The 20224-nt window shown below is 42.5% G+C and overlaps 1 protein-coding gene across 1 annotated transcript in view; it reads left to right on the top strand.

The window, feature by feature from the left end:
- kcna4 (potassium voltage-gated channel, shaker-related subfamily, member 4) overlaps window positions 1-20224 on the top strand; it is a 91801-nt gene that overhangs the window by 16902 nt on the left and 54675 nt on the right. Inside the window, exon 2 of the mRNA XM_029766929.1 lies at window positions 16153-16401. The gene's annotated coding sequence lies outside the window, so the exon portion shown is untranslated. The remainder of the gene's footprint in view (window positions 1-16152; window positions 16402-20224) is intronic.

Here is a 20224-nt window from a genome sequence, read left to right as displayed (position 1 = left end):
CCAGTTTCATCAAAGCGCTTGATGTTTTTTTCGACTGCACTTGAAGAAACATAATTATTATTTTTTAAATTATTATTTTAATCAATTTGTATATTTGAGTTTAACCACAATATTTGTTGTATTATTTGTTCTGTCTTTTCTGGTGGATTAAATGGAAATTGCAGCCAACTTTCTATGGCTTGTGTTAAAAATAGCAATATTTGGGAGATGATTTCCTTTTCAAATAACTGAAAGTGAGAGGTTGTAATCTGAATAAAGGGAAAAATACCTTTCTTGAACATAGGGTGAGACATTCTTACTAATTTGCTAGAGAACCAGATTTTTCCACAAATAGAAAGGCATTTGCCTTTTATGGTTGCAAGATTTTATACATTTTTGTAACTTTCTATTAAAATTGATTGGAGTGAGATCATTTATTTCTTTTGGGATATGTATACCGAGTATATCCACATCACCATCAGACCATTTTATTGGTAAACTACATGGTAATGTAGAAGTTGTATTTTGTAGTGATCCATTACGTAATATAGTAGTACACTTATCATAATTAATGATGGTGCCGGAGAGGATGGCTGCTGTTTTATGGGCTCTCAACCAAACGTGCTATTTTGTTTGTTTTGTAACTTATTTTCTACATAATGTTGCTACTACCATCTCTTATGATCGAAAAGAGATTATGAACATTAGAACAGCGATTACTCACCTTGAATTGGACTAATAATTTTTCTTACATTTTTCTTTAACTCCAGACACCCAAACAGGCTCTCATCCCCGTCATTCACAGGAGAAAGAGATGGTTTTAGGGAAGGAGATTGGGGTGCCTTGTGAGGATTAGGCGACGAGTGGCTAACCTGCCTTTGCCATCGGTATTATTGGCCAACGTACAATCGCTGGATAATAAAATGGACAAACTAAAAGCATGTATATCCTACCAGCAGGACATTAAAAACTGTAATATCTTGTGTTTCACCGAGTCGTGGCTGAACGATATGAATAACATACAGGTGGAGGGTTATACACTGTACCGGCAGAAAAGAACAGCAGCCTCTGGTAAGACAAGGGGCAGCGGTCTATGTATATTTGTAAACAACAGCTGGTGCACGATATCTAAGGAAGTCTCTAGGTTTTGCTCGCCTGAGGTAGAGTATCTCATGATAATCTGTAGACCACACTATCTACCTAGAGAGTTTTCATCTATATTCTTCGTAGCTGTCTATTTACCATCTATATTCTTCGTAGCTGTCTATTTACCACCACAAACCGATGCTGGCACTAAGACCGCACTCAATGAGCTACATACAAGGGAAAAAAGTATTTGATCCCCTGCTGATTTTGTACGTTTGCCCACTTACAAAGAAATGATCAGTCTATAATTTTAATGGTAGGTTTATATGAACAGTGAGAGACAGAATAAAAACAAAAAAATCCAGAAAAATGCATGTCAAAAATGTTATAAATTGATTTGCATTTTAATGAGGGAAATAAGTATTTGACCCCTTTGCAAAACATGACTTAGTACTTGGTGGCAAAACCCTTGTTGGCAATCACAGAGGTCAGACGTTTCTTGTAGTTGGCCACCAGGTTTGCACACATCTCAGGAGGGATTTTGTCCCACTCCTCTTTGCAGATCTTCTCCAAGTCATTAAGATTTTGAGGCTGACGTTTGGCAACTCGAACCTTCAGCCCCCTCCACAGATTTTCTATGGGATTAAGGTCTGGAGACTGGCTAGGCCACTCCAGGACCTTAATGTGCTTCTTCTTGAGCCACTCCTTTGTTGCCTTGGCCGTGTGTTTTGGGTCATTGTCATGCTGGAATACCCATCCACGACCCATTTTCAATGCCCTGGCTGAGGGAAGGAGGTTCTCACCCAAGATTTGACAGTACATTGCCCCGTCAAATGATGCGGTGAAGTTGTCCTGTCCCCTTAGCAGAAAAACACCCCCAAAGCATAATGTTTCCACCTCCATGTTTGACGGTGGAGATGGTGTTCTTGGGGTCATAGGCAGCATTCCTCCTCCTCCAAACACGGCGAGTTGAGTTGATGCCAAAGAGGTCCATTTTGGTCTCATCTGACCACAACACTTTCACCAGTTGTCCTCTGAATCATTCAGATGTTCATTGGCAAACTTCTGACGGGCATGTATAAGTATTCTTGAGCAGGGGGACCTTGCGGGTGCTGCAGGATTTCAGTCCTTCACGGCGTAGTGTGTTACCAATTGTTTTCTTGGTGACTATGGTGCCAGCTGCCTTGAGATCATTGACAAGATCCTCCTGTGTAGTTCTGGGCTGATTGCTCACCGTTCTCATGATCATTACAACTCCACGAGGTGAGATCTTGCATGGAGCCCCAGTCCGAGGGATATTGACAGTTCTTTTGTGTTTCTCCCATTTGCGAATAATCACACCAAATGTTGTCACCTTCTCAGCAAGCTGCTTGGCGATGGTCTTGTAGCCCATTCCAGCCTTGTGTAGGTACATTTTGTGTGCACCACGTCATCACACACAGTTTTTATCTGCAACAAGTCAGTTTGTTGGAAATACACCACTGGTGGGAAAATGTGCATATTTCCTTTATGCGGATTTTAGAATATTCACATGAAAATATCTCGCCAATTGGATGGAAACCTACAGCTTATGACAAAAAATCCCCAATTTTTGCTAATCCATTTCACACACATCCATGTGCTTTAATGGAAAAAAGATAGAAGTCTATTACAACATTTAAGGTTATCATACATCCTAAAAACATTTTTGAAGAGCATTATGGACTTGTCAAATAGCTGTAATTTACCGACTTCATCACTGCATTCTGGTAGCACACACTGCTAAAGTGGTTCACTCGCATCAAGCATTTCTGTTAAGGAAAACACGGTTCACTGCTGGTCCTCGATGCTTGATTCAAATAACGCAAAGTTGATGATTATAATGAAGTAATTGTCACGACTTCCGCTGAAGTCGGCTCCTCTCCTTGTTCGGGCGACGTTCAGCGGTCGACGTCACCGGCTTTCTAGCCATCGCCGCTCCATTTTTTCATTGTTCCATTTGTTTTGTCTTGTTCCCTGCACACCTGGTTTACATTCCCTAATCACATTGCATGTGGGAATGATTATTCCTCTGTTCCCCCCCATGTCTTTGTGTGAAATTATTTTTGATATGTGTTTCGTGTTACGCGCCAGGCTGGTTTTTCCCCTGTATTCCGTGGTATACGGAATAAACATTTGCTTATTTTTGTGACTGTTTCGCGCCTTGCACTTTTTACCTGTTCGCGCCTGTTCACAACTCTCTGCTCTCCTGCACCTGACTTCTCCACCAGTAGCGCACAACCTTGACAGAATTTCACGCCACCCATGGAGTCAGCAGGAGCAGGTACCCCGGTCAGAGGAGTCCAGGAACACTCGGCAATGCTGCAACATCTCGGTGCCACGATGGATCGCGTTGTCCAGACCATGGACCGCTGGGAGAGACAGGAAGTCTCTCCAGCGCCTCGACCAGCGCAACCGGGGTTACCTCTACCCGTCCCTCCTGGATCCAGTCCCAGTGGGATGCGTCTCTCCCTTCCCAGGGAGTATGATGGGACGGCAGCAAGGTGCCAGGGGTTCCTGTTACAGCTGGACCTATACCTAGCCACCGTTCACCCAGCACCCTCGGGAAGGGAGAGGGTGTCCGCCCTCGTCTCATGCCTCTCGGGGAGAGCTCTGGAGTGGGCAAACGCCGTGTGGGGAGAAGGAGACGCGGCGTTGGACCACTTCGAGGAGTTCTCCTGCCGCCTCCGGGCCGTCTTCAACCATCCGTCCGAGGGTAGAGCAGCGGGGGAACGGCTCTTCCACTTGAGGCAGGGGACGAGCAGCGCCCAGGAGTTCACACTGGAATTCGGGACCTTGGCCGCCGGAGCAGGATGGAATGACAGGGCCCTTATCGACCACTACCGATGCAGCCTGCGCGAGGACGTCCGATGGGAGTTGGTCTGCAGGGATGCCACCATCACTTTTGACCAACTGGTGGATCTGTCCATCCGGTTGGATAATCTGCTGGTCACCCGCGGACGTCCAGAGAGGGCTCTGTCAGTTCCATCTCCTAGCACGCCCGCTCCGGTGCCCATGGAGCTGGGAGGGGCTGCGCTTAGGGAGGCTGGAGGAGGGGCCTTCACATGCACCATCTGTGGCCGCAGAGGGCACACTGCCGGTCGGTCCCTCTGTGAGTCGAGACAGCAGGCAGGGCACTCTGGCGTCACCCCAGGTGAGTCTGCACCACTCTCATCCAGAGTCCTCTGTTGTCCACTTGTTTGTACCTGTTTGTTTTCCTGAGTTTTCCCCGCATTCCCAGCATAAGGCGCTCGTCGATTCAGGCGCGGCTGGGAATTTTATCGACAGAGCGTTCGCCCTTAGTTTAGGGATCCCCATTATTCCTGTGGTTAGACCTTTCCCGGTACACGCTCTGGATAGTCGACCATTAGGGTCCAGGCTAATCAGGGAAGCCACCATCTCCCTGGCCATGGTGACGCAGGGGGGTCACGAGGAGAGAATCAGTCTCTTCCTCATTGACTCTCCTGCGTTTCCCGTGGTACAAGGCCTTCCCTGGTTAGCTCGGCATGACCCCACCATTTCATGGCAACAGAGGGCTCTCACGAGGTGGTCGCGAGAGTGATCGGGGAGGTGTTTAGGGGTTTCCGTTGGTGCTACCACCAACGGAAATACACGACAAGTGTAAAGTCGGTACACGACAAGTAATGAGGGAAATGTAAACCAGGTGTGTGGGAAAACAAGACAAAACAAATGGAAAATGAAAGGTGGATCGGCGATGGCTAGAAGACCTGTGACGTCGACCGCCGAACGCCACCCAAACAAGGAGAGGAACCGACTTCGGCGGAAGTCGTGACAGTAGCAGTGCCAGTAGCCTGCAAGAGGTATTCCAACTAGAAGCTCCTCATTAAATGTATTCGTAATCTTCATTTCTAAGGTTTTCCTGCCCTTTTCTTCTCAACACACTAACACAATAAATGTAATCCTATATTTTCTAAGGGAGAAAAAATTAGATCAAACCCTTGGCACAATCTGCGACAATTACATGGAGTTAGGTACTCCACACAGAGAGCTATTTGACCAGTCAGTCAAATACATGATATATTGTAGTTGCTTTGATTATCAGAACGTGCCTTTGGACTTCTTTTAAGGACGCTTTCATGAACAAGTGTTGGATCCCATCCAACTAGGTCAACGATTTTAATTGGCTGATACGGAATTTGAACCAGATATAATCACAGCCATCTGTCTGCCAGGTTATCTGATGGTAATAGCTAACATATAGCGTGTGATCACACATGCAACTACGTCAATGACTTTAATTCGCTGATGTGCATTTTGAGATGGTTTAAAAGGTTTAAATTTAAACAATTTCTAATGTTCGAAAGTATGGCCCCAAATAGTATTGTTGATTAATTTGAGGCATTGGCAATGTTGAAGGTGTTAAATCAGTGAGCAGCTGCTCTTGTGATCATTGTCACGAAGCCACACCCGTCCCACTCGCATTAGAAGTTCAGAACGAGAAAGTGTAGGTTATATAGAAATAATGATGCTCAAATTGGGTTGGTTCCCACCGTTCAGAGTTAGCTAGCTGAACTGTTGAGTGTCCTATCTAGATGGATAGCGAACGGCACCACACGTGTCAAAGCTAGCAACCTCTCGTGCTTAGCCGCCATTTGTTTTGTTTGGCTAACAAGGAGCGGGGCTGTTTCTTCAAAGTTGTTACCCAGCCATTGAATCACCATCCCCCTTTTGATTCCCTTGTAAAGGATAAGCCTAGCAGTGCATTTTACCTCAAGTTAATTGGTTTAAACACAGTCGGCACATGGTGTTAACACACGCTGGCTTGGCTAGCTACCTATGGTGGTGGTTATAGCCAGCTAATTAGGTAGCATCACTCTTAGAGCTACTTTCACTAACCTGGAAGTATATAGAATGACTTTATTTCCCACTCCCTTGGTGAATAAAGCTCTCTTTTTCTCCTTACCTGACTTCCAGCTAATGTTACCTCGTCTGACTTACTTGTTGAAAACAGCTTGTGGTGCGGGTATCCATCCCCCCCTCCCATCAGTTATGTGCTGCCTGCCTCGGTGTGGACCACACTATGGCAGCTTTCGTGGACCACGCTAGATGTGCACATTGCGCCCAGCTGGGCTCAGGTGTCCTTAAACGTAGAGCAAGGTACATGGAAAGGGAAACCTCCTACTAGGGGAGTGGCGACTTCATCCTGAAGTTGTCGAGGAGGTGTGGGGACATTACGGCAGATCTGTAGGCATCGCAGGACAATGCACACTGTCGCTTGTTCTTCGCGATGAGAGATCACTGCGCTCCTCTACAGTAACTAGGCAAGTCAGTTAAGAACAAATTCTTATTTACAATGACGGCCTACCCCGGCCAAACCCTAACCCGGGACTCCCAATCACGACAGGTTGTGATACAGCCCAGGATCGAACCAGGGTCTGTAGTGACGACTCTAGCACAGTGCCTTAGACCGCTGCGCCAATAGCCTTTCCTCCCATGGGCCTGACCCCGCCCCCCAGGACTCACCCCCTGGTTTGTTGTTTTATAAAGGTATCCGTCTGGTCTCCAAGCCACTTTCCGCTGGTTTTGAATCCCTGGAGACGGTGCATCAACCTCTTAAGGATCAGCCCCCTTTTTTAAATTTTTGCCTAAAGTGATATACCCAAATCTAACTGCCTGTAGCTCAGGCCCTGAAGCAAGGATATGGATATTCTTGGTACCATTTATAGGGAAACACTTTGGAGTTTGTGGAAATGTGAAAGGAATGTAGGAGAATATAACACAATAGATCTAGTAAAAGATAATAAAAATAAAAAACAAGCGTTAAAAAAAAAAAAAAAATGTATTTTTTGTACCATCATCTTTGAAATGCAAGAGAAAGGCCATAATGTATTATTCCAGCACAGGTGCAATTTAGATTGTGGCCACTAGATGGCAGCAGTGTATGTGCAAAGTTTTAGACTGATCCAATGAACCATTGCATTTCTGTAAAATAAATTGTATCAAGACTGCCCAAATATGCCTAATTTGTATATTAATTGTGCACTCTCCTCAAACAATATCATGGTATTCTTTCACTGTAATAGCTACTGTAAATTAGACAATGCAGTTAGATTAACAAGAATTTAAGCTTTCTGCCAATATCAGATATGTCTATGTCCTGGGAAATGTTGTTGTTGCTTACAACCTCATGCTAATCGCATTAGCCTACGTTAGCTCAACCGTATCGTGTAAGGGACACTGATCCCGAAGTTAAGAATCTATCTTAGAAGATGGCACTGTTGTTCACCGTGGCCACTGAGCACGTTAGCGACCTTCATGTGCTCTCAGTTTATCCTTCACGAGCTCAGTTTGCCCCCATCTACTCCAAGGTTACAATATGCCCTAAATGACATATAGTAGTCAAGCCATTAATCTCTTTCCCTTCCATCCGCCTCCATTCTCTTCCCCAGAGCAGCGGCGCCTGTACACATTGTGTCCACTGTAAGCCCTGCACATCTACATGGACAGGACGTGGCCATTCCGCGGGTGTGACCAACGGTTAGTTTGCTGTACCAAACTTGCTCAGGGTAGGGCTTTGTCCAAACAACGCCTGGGTAGTGGAGGCTATCACCAAGGCCTACAGTTGTCGAGGACTGCAGTCTCCTCTGGGTGTCAAGGCGCTTTCCATTAGAGAAATTGCTACGTTATGGCCACTGTTCAGGGGTATCTCCGTCTCTGAGATTTGTTTGGCTGCTAGTTGGGCTTCCCATCACACCTTTGGGAGGTTCTATCGTCTGGATGTCACTGCGCCCTTCCTGGCACACACAGACCTCGGCGCTGGAACTGAGTAGGATGGATCAGGTACATTACTACAGTTGAAGTCAGAGGTTGGAGGTAATAAAACTTGTTTTTCAATCACTCCGCAAATTTCTTGTTAACAAACTATAGTTTTGGCAAGTCGGTTAGGACATCTACTTTGTGCATGACACAAGTCATTTTTCCAACAATTGTTTACAGATTATTTCACTTATAATTCACTGTATCACAATTCCAGTGGGTCTGAAGTTTACATACACTAAGTTGACTGTGCCTTTAAACAGCTTGGAACGTTCCAGAAAATGATGTCATGGCTTTAGACGCTTCTGATAGGCTAATGACATTATTTGAGACAATTGGAAGTTTACCTGTGGATATATTTCAAGGCCTACCTTCAAACTCAGTGCCTCTTTGCTTGACATCATGGGGAAATCAAAAGAAATCAGCCAAGACCTCAGAAAGCAAATTGTAGACCTCCACAAGTCTGGTTCGTCCTTGGGAGCAATTTCCAAATGCCTGAAGGTACCACGTTCATCTGTACAAACAATAGTACGCAAGTATAAACACCATGGGACCACACAGCCATCATACCGCTCAGGAAGGAGATGCGTTCTGTCTCCTAGAGATGTACGTACTTTGGTGCGAAAAGTGCAAATCAATCCCAGAAAAACAGCAAAGGACCTTGTGAAGATGCTGGAGGAAACCGGTACAAACGTATCTATATCCACAGTAAAACGAGTCCTATATCGACATAACCTGAAAGGCCGCTCAGCAAGGAAGAAACCACTGCTCCAAAACCGCCATTAAGAAAGCCAGACTACGGTTTGCAACTGCACATGAGGACAAAGATCATACTTTTTGGAGAAATGTCCACTGGTCTGATGAAACAAAAATAGAACTATTTGGCCATAATGACCATCGTTATGTTTGGAGGAAAAAGGGGGAGGCTTGCAAGCTGAAGAACATCATCCCAACCATGAAGCACGGGGGTGGCAGCATCATGTTGTGGGGGTGCTTTGCTGCAGGAGGGACTGGTGCACTTCACAAAATAGATGGCATCATGAGGGAGGAAAAGTATGTGGATATATTGAAGCAACATCTCAAGACATCAGTCAGGAAGTTAAAGCTTGGTCGCAAATGGGTCTTCCAAATGGACAATGACCCCAAGCATACTTCCAAAGTTGTGGCAAAAAGGACAACAAAGTCAAGGTATTGGAGTGGCCATCACAAAGCCCTGACCTCAACCCTGTAGAAAATTTGTGGGTAGAACTGAAAAGGCGTGTGCGAGCAAGGAGGCCTACAAACCTAACTCAGTTACACCAGCTCTGTCAGGAGGAATGGGCCAAAATTCACCCAACTTATTGTGGGAAGCTTGTGGAAGGCTACCCGAAACATTTGACCCAGGTTCAACAATTTAAAGGCAATACTACCAAATACTAATTGAGTGTATGAAAACTTCTGACCCACTGGGAATGTGATGAAAGAAATAAAAGCTGAAATAAATCATTCTCTCTACTATTATTCTGACATTTCACATTCTTAAAATAAAGTGGTGATCCTAACTGATCTAAGACAGGGAATATTTACTAGGATTAAATGTCAGGAATTGTGAAAAACTGAGTTTAAATGTATTTGGCCAAGGTGTATGTAAACTTCCGACTTTAACTGTACGTACCACCACACAGGCTTCTAAGGAAATGATCAATTGGCAATCGGGGCGTTTTTCAAGTGTGCCATAGTGAGATGTCGAACCGAGTCAATTGAAAGCACTTTGGGTTACGGTTTTACCTCTGGTTCTCTGAAGGAGATGAGGGAGACGTTTAACCAGATTGCCCCTCTTGCACAACTCGTGTAAGAGGTAGTTCTTAGAAGGAGGAAACCAGAGCATTGCAGAGGTTATATAGGCAAAGCTCTGATTAGCCTGTTAGGTGTGATTGAATTGGCTTCAGCGAGTGACACGCATGAGCTCGTGTCCCATAGTGAGGGGTCTCACTCATTTCTTTCAGGGAACCGGGGTTACAACTGTAATCCAATGATTTCACATCTCTAATGCAGTTCCACACCCCCAAACAACCGATATGCGGGTGTTGGCTAGCACGGATCTGACAGAATTCACAATGCCTGGGCAGAACTTGGTTCACCAAAGGTCTGCTTTTCTTTCATACTCCATTCATGCACCTTACAAGCTTTTTTCTTGGTCTGTTAGTAAAAAGATGGCGAGCGTTTCATGAAGTCATTAACTTACCTTTGGAGCCAGAATTGTTATTGGGCCACTGTAGACTACTTTTAGCATTCTAAAATGTTTAACAGTCCACTGGAAAGCACATGAGAGTTTTGTCTAAATTGTGATGCGTCATGCGGGGCCTCTCCAATCTATTAACCCCCCCAAACCCCTCCTTACTCTGACACTTCCTGATTCACATTCCATTTCTATGACAACTAGCCTACTTCAAGCCCATTCCATAAAATCTAACAAACAATCAGCATTCAACACACTTTCGACTCAGGTGAAACATCCGAGAAGAATGCTGTTGGTATTGCAGATTCCCGAAAGTAGGAAGTAATGTTGTAAATAAAATGTCACAGGGAAAACATTCTATTAAGCTATTATTTGATTTTCCTCTGGCCAGGAAATGTTTTTTTCCTTTTTTATTAGTGTTATTTGGAGCATTTTGTGTGAGACTGCTGCAGCTCAACGAGAGCCCATGCATGACCTTTTCCACAGCAATTTAAAAAGGAGCTGCTACAGTGTTACTGCGGTTACATCGTTGCTTGGAAAGCTATGTTTGGGAGTTAGCCTGCATCATAAAACACATGCCAATAGTTTAGAATGTCTCATATTTGAAGTTAGAACTACTGAAATGATTACTCCAATACCAGGCTGGTATTTAATGGGGTTTATTATGAGATGATTAGAATAGATTTAAGTGGGGTTCATTCATGCTCGTGATAACTGCATATTTTTTGGGGTGAGCGAATATCTTGTATTATATTAAGTATAAGGTAACGTAGAAGCAGTACAGACAAGCAGTACACAGGGGAGAAACATCAGAATAAAAATAACTAAGAATAAATAAAGTGAAGAATCAAAAAGAAAACACAAAAAAGTGTCACAGTTCATGTGTATTCTGTGGTGAATGATGATAACTGCATCATAGTGCATTATACCTGCAGGTTTTAAGTAAACTGTTACCAAAGTGGAATTTGTGGTATTGTGCTTAAGGATATATTTATGGCATCAGCTTTGGTTCTGAAGTCGTTGAGCACACCGATCCACCCTTCTTTGCATGCTGATAGGCTCCTGTTTGACCTTGTGCCCTTGGCAAAATATTCATATCAATCTCTGTCAGAGTAAAGGGACTGACGATAGGTATTTTAGCCCTGCATTTCCCTCGTTAGTCACCTTCAGTCCTGTACTTCCTGCAAATACAGAGTTCATTTTCAACAAAATGTAAAGGGAACCCTTAAAGGGGAATTCCAGTCAGAGATATATGTTGCTCCTCACATTTATTGGTATATTTGATATAATTTATTATGTATGTTTCAAATCAAATTGTATTTGTCAGATGCTTTGTAAGTGACATGCTTACTTACCCAACAATGCAGAAAGAGAGAAAAATAGACAAATATTAACACAAGGAATAAATACACAGTGAGTAACGATAACTTGGCTATATACACAAACAGGTAGGGGTAAAGTGACTAGGCAAGAGGATAGATAATAAACAGTAACAGCAGCGCATATGATGAGTCAAAATAGTTAGTCCAAAAAGGGTCAATGCAGATAGTTAAAGAGTTAACCATTAGCTACCCGGACTATTTAGTAATTATATGGCTTGGAGGTAGAAGCTGTTCAGGGTCCTGTTGGTTCCAGACTTGTTGTATTGGTACCGCTGGCCGTGCGGTAGCAGAGAGAACGGTCTATGACTTTGGTGGCTGAAGTCTTTGACAATTTTTAGGGCCTTCCTCTGACACCACCTGGTATAGAGGTCCTGGATGGCAGGGAGCTCGACTCCAGTGATGTCCTGGGCTGTCCGCACTACCTTCTGTAGCGCCTTGCGGTCGGATGCCAAGCAGTTGCCATACCAGGTGGTGATACAGCCAGTCAAAATGCTCTCAAAGGTGCAGCCAAAGAACATTTTAAGGATCTGAGGACCCATGCCAAATCTTTTCAGCCTCCTGAGGGGGAAAAGGCATGGTTGTGCCTTCTTCACAACTCTGTTGGTGTGTGGACCATGATCATTTCTTAGTTTGAATTTGAATTTATTTTATTTTTACAGGGATAGTGCACATTAATCACATTAATCAGTGATGCGGACGCCAAGGAATTTAAAGCTCTGGACCTGCTCCACTACAGCCCGTCGATGTGGATGAGGGCGTGCTTGCCCCTCCGTTTCCTGTAATCCACGATCAGCTCTTTTGTCTTGCTGACGTTGCGGGAAAGGTTGTTGTCCTGGCACCACACTGCCAGGTCTCTGACCTCCTCCCTGTAGGCTGTCTCATCGTCGTCGGTGATCAGACTTACCACAGTCGTGTCCTTTGCAAACTTAATGATGGTGTTGGAGTCGTGCGTGGCCACACAGTCGTGAGTGAACAGGGAGTATAGGAGAGGACTAAGCACGCACCCCTGAGGGACCCCCGTTTTGAGGGTCAGCATGGCGGATGTGTTGTTGCTTACCCTCACCATCTGGGGGTCAACCCGTCAGGAAGTCCAGGATCCAGTTGCAGAGGGAGGTCCTTAGCTTAGTGGGGAGCTTGGAGGGCACTATGGTGTTGAACGCTGAGATGTAGTCAATGAACAGCATTCTCATGTCGGTGTTCCTTTTGTCCAGGTGGGAAAGAGCAGTATGGAGTGCAACAGAGATTGTATTATCATTGGATCTGTTGGGGCGGTATGCGAATTGGTGTGGGTCCAGGGTGTCTGGGATGATGGTGTTGATGTGAGCTGTGATCAACCTTTCAAAGCATTTCATGGCTACAGATGTGAGTGCTACAGGGCGATAGTCATTTAGACAGGTTACCTTGGCGTTTTTGGGCACAGGGACTATGATGGTCTGCTTGAAACATGTAGCTATTACAGACTGGGTCAGGGAGAGGTTGAGAATGTAACTGAAGACACTAGCCAGCTGGTCAGCACATGCTCTGAGTACGCGTCCTGGTAATCCGTCTGGCCTTGTGAATGTTAACATTTTTAAAGATCTTTCTCACATCGGCTATGGAGAGGGTGTTCACACATTCGTCTGGAACAGCTGGTGCCCTCATGCATGATTCAGTGTTGCTAGCCTCGAAGTGAGCATAGAATCCTTTTAGCTCGTTGGTAGGCTTGCGTCAATGTACAGCTCGCAGCTGGGTTTCTATTTGTAATCCGTGGTAATTTGCAAGCCCTGCCACATCTGACGAGCTTCAGAGCCATTGTAGTAGGATACTATCTTGATGGCTTGGGGGTAAAAGCTGGCCTGTTTGATGGTTCGTCGGAGGGCATAGCAGGATATCTTATAAGCATCCGGATTAGTTTTCCACTCCTTGAAAGCAGCAGCTCTAGCCTTTAGCTCAGTGTTGATGTTGCCTGTAATCCATGGCTTCTGGTTGGGATGTGTACGTACTGTCACTGTGGGGACTACATCGTCAATGCACTTATTAATGAAGCAGGTGACTGATGTGGTAAACTCCTCAATGCTATCGGATGAATCCCGGAACATATTCCAGTCTGTGCTAGCGAAACCGTCCTGTAGCTTAGCATCCGCTTCATCGTACCACTTCTGTATTGAGCACGTCACTGTTACTTCCTGTTTGAGATTTTACTTGCATGCAGGAATCAGGAGGATAGAGTTATGGTCAGATTTGCCAAAGGGAGGGAGAGCCTTGTATGCTTTTCTGTGTGTGTGGAGTAAAGGTGATCTAGAGTTTTGTCGCCTCTAGTTGCACAGGTGACATGCTGGTAAACATTTGGTAAAACTAATTTTAGTTTCCATGCATTAAAATCACCGGCCACGAGAAGCGTTGCCTCTGGATGTGCATTTTCTTGTTTGCCTTAGGCCATATACAGCTCATTGAGTGCGACGTTAGTGCCAGCATCGGTTTGTCACATACAACACTTAAGGAACACAGAGAAAAATACAAAGTAGTCTGTGATGTCAGAGGTTTACGTTCCCTCTCCTCTACCTATTCAGGGGAATAGTTTTAAGTGTTGTCATCAACAATGATGGTATATCATGGCAGGGGATACAGTAGCTGTATGATAGTATTGTGGACGCACAATTAGCTCAATTGAGACTGGGATTTCCACTTCTAATTTACGCTAACTCCTGTGGCAGTATTGAAGATTTGAGACACATAAACATTAGTGAATACACTCATAAAACTCATGAAAATCATTATAATGGCATGTTTAACCATTGTATACATTTTAAAGTAGTGCCTTCTTAGGTATAGACAGGGGAGATACTGTATAATCCATTGTATAATTTACACTAGCTAGTGTGCAACTTGTGAAAAGCCCTTTTGCTACTCATATGTTCCTACGTTCTATGTTCTACTCCTAGAGCCAGTTTGCGCTGTTCTATGAAGGAAGTAGTACACAGTTGTACCAGATCTTCAGTTTCTTGGCAATTCCTCGCATGGATCAGCCTTAATTTCTCAGAACAAGAATAGACTGACGAGTTTCAGAAGAAGGTACTTTGTTTCTTGGCATTTTGAGCCTGTAATCGAACCCACAAATGCTGATGCTCCAGATACACAACTAGTCTAAAGAAGGACAGTTTTTTGCTTCTTTAATCAGCATTTTAATGGACAAAAGATGTGCTTTTCTTTCAAAAATTAGGACATATCTAAGTGACCACAAACTTTTCGAACCGTACTATAAGTGCCATAAAGTCGTCATAAAATAGCCGTAAAGTCATCAGAAGAAACTCTCTACAACATTCTCTATAGCTTACTGTATGTTTCACTTATTAAAAGCTAACAAATGTTGATTGTTGACACCTGAATTCAACAAAATGCAGCAGGAGAATGTGAAGGAGTTTCATGTATTGTCTGTATGTGTCAATATGGGAGCCTATTTCTATTTAGTGGTTCTGGCTTCAGTGTTGTAAAATGAGACAGCAGGACATGTCACATAAATGCAATGCTAATTCAGTTATTTCAGAGAGCAGCCTAAAGACAGACATGACTGTCCTTGAACCTGACCATTCACAACACAACCACTCAGTAAGAAAGTTGTAGTTGTCTAGTCTCTGGCATAGCTTGGAGTTAACACAGCACGTCTGGGTCTAGGCCTAGATAGTGTGAGAAATCTGGGAATCCTGCAATTACTGATATACTGAAACACCAGCTATTTCATTCAAAGAAGAGGGCTGTCTTGAATTGATAATGTCTTTACTATTAAATGAATACACATGAAATCAGGTACATTGACATTACATAGAAAAGGAAGAGAAATGCTATGGAATTGTACTGCTAATTCATTCAATGTCTCATATATAGATATTATGAGACGTGTCCACTTTCACAATATGCTCGGGGCAATAAAAAATATCTTTAATACATTTAATCTATCCAAATGTTTAAATCTGGGTTTATTTTCCCAATGAGGCCCTAGCCTCAGAGGGAGCATGCAGTTCACCAGCAGTGGAACTGATGTCGGCAGGATGTCACGACGCAACCCCTCCACGTTGACCTCCAGTTCCCACCCCATGGCACTGGCAGTCCAGGTTAATGTCTTGGAACTGCATGAGGTGTTTGGCCCCGAGCTGAACGGCGTGCAAAAGCGTGTCAGGGACCCAATAACTCAGACTTAATGGCTGAGATAGGGCGATTGTTATCTGTTATGGTATGCTGTAGATATTCCACTGGACCTTAATAAAGAAGAGACTGCAGTGTATTGGTACCCGTGAGATTCTAATATGGGAATGGTTTCATGTTCAGAAACGCTGACACCAGTTGCTAACCTGATAGATATTGTATATACTGTGTTGATAACATGGAATGATAAGCTGGTATTTGTAGATAACATGGAATGATAACCTGGTACCCACATAAATAACCTGTAATGATAACCTTAATGATAACTTGGTCTTTATAGATAACTGGAATGATAACCTGGTATTTATAGATAACCTGGAATGGTCTTTGATAACCTGGTATTTGTAGATAACTTTGAATGATAACCTGGTTTTCATAAATAACCTGGAATGGTCTCTGATAACCTGGTATCTGTAGATAACCTTGAAAGATAGCTTGGGACGATAACCTGCCATTTGTAGATAACCTGGAATGATAACCTGGTATTCATGTGCTGTTTATCTTTTGTTACAGTGCTGTCAGTTGATGGCTTAGGAGAGGATGTGCTGGCTGGTACTCTTGGAATTGTCAGAGAAAGAGCAAATATTATGACTGGTCATCTGGGGGTGAGACAACGGACATCGATAACCACAGATCTACTGCAAGAGTGAACCCAGCGATCGGACATCGGAAGTTTGAATGGACAAATTAGACAGTGGGACACTATACGGAGTGCACAAGGAACGAAAATCTTTCCTAGTAAACCTGGAGGCAGGGAAATGAGTAAGTCATGGCCCAAATGATTGCCTTAATTATTACATATATACCTATATATGAAGTGATGAAACTAGAGACTTATCTGAGTTCAAATATGTTTTTCTTTATGTGTGAAACAGTGTCTTGTAAGGAACAGATGTGAATATTTTAATAAGATAGAGAAAAATTGTTTGGTTGTAATGTCGACAATGTTTTAGTTGGGTCTGCTTTGTAAGTGTCATTGATAACCAAATGGTGGAGCTGCTCTCTGCTTACTTGCAGCCAGCAGAATGAGTTGATCTATTTTTATCTCGTTTCGTATTGTCAACCAAAATAAGGCTGGCTTGAGGCGGAGCTGCTCACTCAGCTACCAGCTACAATGTCTTTCAATTCACAACATCGTGTTATGACAACTATATTCCAACTCAGAAAGGAGTAAGGAGTCAAAAATTAGACAAAATGACATATCTGATTATTTTTCTCCTCTTTTTTTTCACATACTGTAAGCATCTGTTAACACACTCTCAAACACAAAAGATGTCAGGTACGCACACACACACACACACACACACACACACACACACACACACACACACAGAATGATCTACCGAAGTGACACAAAGGGTTTTCCCTAAGATGCAAATTGTATTATGTTAGTGATAGAATTGACCAGCTGCTTTGTTGACGCAAACCTCGATCCATTTAAAGTTAACTGTATGCAAAGTAACATGGAAGTGTGTTATATATTTTTTTAAACCTAGCCTTGACTATATTACTTAACCAAAGTTTAAACCCTGATTTTATTGTACGTGGTGGACACTTCCTCTGGAGATGTTGTGAAAATAGATACACATTGAATAGAACATATGCTGATGTTTATATTTCTGTGTCCAACAATGTGTCGCAAATCATGACATTCGAGACAATTCTATTTCGTTTGACTGTTAACAATGTTCAGATCTTGAGAAGTCATGTTCCATTTTTATTTACATGTACATTGAACATGTTGTGGATGCTGCGCCAACAAGGTCCATGATTTTCCCCTTCAATTTAGTTTTTTGACAAGTGGGCTATTTCTTTTTTGTGCTAGTTCTCATATAACTGCTCGTAGAAAATCCGCCCACTCTCTTTTGGCCTGCTTTCAAAGACACAGATTTCTTTGCACTGCTTGCTTTATGCAGCTTTGGCCGACAAATCAAGTGTTTGCTTTTTTGAAACATAAACGCCATCTTATGTTTGTTATGTTTAACCCCATCCTTCTTACATTCAGTCAACAGCCAAGAACTTAGTAATGCTCGCTCCTGGGCGTACTGTCTATTATTGTGAGGTCAGCCCATGATGACTGTGCTTTAGAACATCAACTACAGAGTTCTTTAATCCTTTTATGTTATTGAAAGGGGTGCAACCTAATATTTTATACTGTATTATTTGCATAGGCAATGTATTGCATTTCTATTCTCTTCCATAAAAAGAAAATGAACATATTTCATTGTACTGTCTGAAAAGACAGAACATTTTAATCTGGAGAAGGAAATTCCTCTCATATCAGTGTCTGCCCCCCCCCACACACACCACCACCACCACTCCACCAATATGTGTCTATTTTTATTGGTTATGATATATCCCTCTATTACAAAATAGTTAGAGGTCTGTAGTCAAGATTTTCCTCAATGTTCAGAAAACCCTATCAAACTTACCATGCTAGCCTCTGCTAAAATTGACTTTGTTATCAAATTCTTAAGCATCATTGGCTATTTACCCTTGATTGCAGAAAGAGTAAGTGCTGTTTATTCCCTGATCCCATAGTCCCGTTGTTCTACATTTTGAAGCAAACACAAAGCGAATGCACATTCTGATAATTGATGTCTGTCAATCAGTGTATAAGTTTAAAACTAAATCCCTCGGCAATTAATGGTATCATTTAGTGTGCCTAGCAAGAAGTTGCTGTGTCTTGCCATAGTTAAGCTAAAATACTCTGGATTCCCAAATTGTAGTTGAATAAGCAGTAACTTAAGGGAAAACAAAGAGAAAGATGTATCTTTCAAAATCCAGTTTTTCTAGTATATTACGATGTCACTATACTGTTAGATAGTGTATACTGTTAGCAAAGCTGACCTTCTTCCTAGATAACTACCCAATCCGTAGTACAACTCCGAAGTGGTGGCTTCTTTTGAAAATATCAGTCAGTGTTATGTCCCGGCCTAAAGCACTTTGCATAATGATGAAAATTTAAAAAAAAATCTAAAATCATTCTAAGTAATTGGTATAGCCTGAGAACCCAACAATGATATTTGACTACATTATGGTAGCATATTATGGTAATGGCCTAATTGTGATTGGACTGAACTGAAAAGACAAAGTTAAAGAAAAGGCGTTTTACAATGCCCTAATATCAAAGACGGGGCTTAGCCCTGTCTACAGTATCTATACGTATCCTTAGTATAGATATGAGGCCTGCTTCAAGGTGTGGCTAGTTACAGTGAAAAGGTCAAAAAAATGTACATGTAGCTAGTCTGTCTTTGAACACTAACCTGGGCCCGTACTCACACAAAGTGTCTCAGAGTGCTGATCTAGGATCAGTTCCCCTGTCCAGGTTATCTTATTCGTTGTAATATAAAAGGCAAAACGGATCCTTTATCAGCACTTCTACTCTGACACGCTTGATACATACAGCCCCAAATATTACAAATATATACAAATCAAATCAAGTTCATCACTTCAATATCATTATAAAGACATGTTTAACCGTTGTATACATTTGAAAGTAGTGCCTTCTTAGGTATAGACTGGGGAGCTGCTAAGGGTCCACTGTGTATATATAAATATAACAAAAATATACAAATCAAATCAAGTTTTATTTTTCACACGCGTCATAGTCAACAGGTGTAGACTAACAGTGAAATGCTTACTTACGGGTTCATTTCCAACAATGCCGAGTTAAAAGATAAAAAATGTAATACGACATTTAAATAGTGACACAAGGAGTTAATACACAGCGAATAACAAATAAAAATAAAGAGTAAAAGTAACATGGCTATATACAGGGAGTACCAGTAACGAGACGATGTGCAGAGGTACGAGGTAATTGAGGTAGCTATGTGCTGTACATATAGGTAGGGGCAAATTCACTAGGCAACAGGATAGATAATATACAGTAGCAGCATGCGTATGTGGTGAGTGTGTGTGTGTGTTGCGTCAGTATGCATATGTGTGCATGTTATGTGCGTGTGGACGTATGTAGGGTGTGTGTGTTTGTTACAGTAATATGTTTCAGCCATGGAATCATTGTACCATCACTAAGTACGTTTACCGTGAACATCTACATGGATAATGACATGGGTTATTTTTCTGTTCAAATGGAACTCAATGTTAATGCAGTCTGCGTATGTGTGTGTGTGTGTGTCTGAACCATTCATTTTCATGAACACTGGAGGGTCATTAAGGGAGTGAAATCAAAATGGAACTTGATATTAAAACAACTCCGGTGAAGTGTATTTCAGGAAGTGTATAATATTTCTACAGTCCAAATGTGATAAAGTACCCATGTTTTGGTCAGCCTTGCTTTTCTTCTGCATGATGCTTTGTTTTTGAAAAGTGCATCCTAATCTGAGATGTTTGTATTCTTTTCTTGCGGTTACTTCTTCTCTGTGTATTATCTTTGGAGCTCGTTCATTTCCTACCTATATTTTTATTTATTTTTTATTTAGGTAAATCTTCAGACTTTTTGATTTTCTACATTAATATCATTTTTGTAGGCAGCAATATGAGATGTGATCAAACGGAGTATGTGCAATGTTGAATAAAGAAAAATATAATATATGAAATAAAAACAACTGCGAGAGTGACTCGA

The sequence above is a fragment of the Salmo trutta genome, chromosome 12, assembly GCF_901001165.1.
Source record: "Salmo trutta chromosome 12, fSalTru1.1, whole genome shotgun sequence".
NCBI classification, from domain to species: Eukaryota; Metazoa; Chordata; class Actinopteri; order Salmoniformes; family Salmonidae; genus Salmo; species Salmo trutta.
Note: the sequence above shows the minus strand (reverse complement) of the source record. Positions and strands in the feature narration are given on the sequence as shown.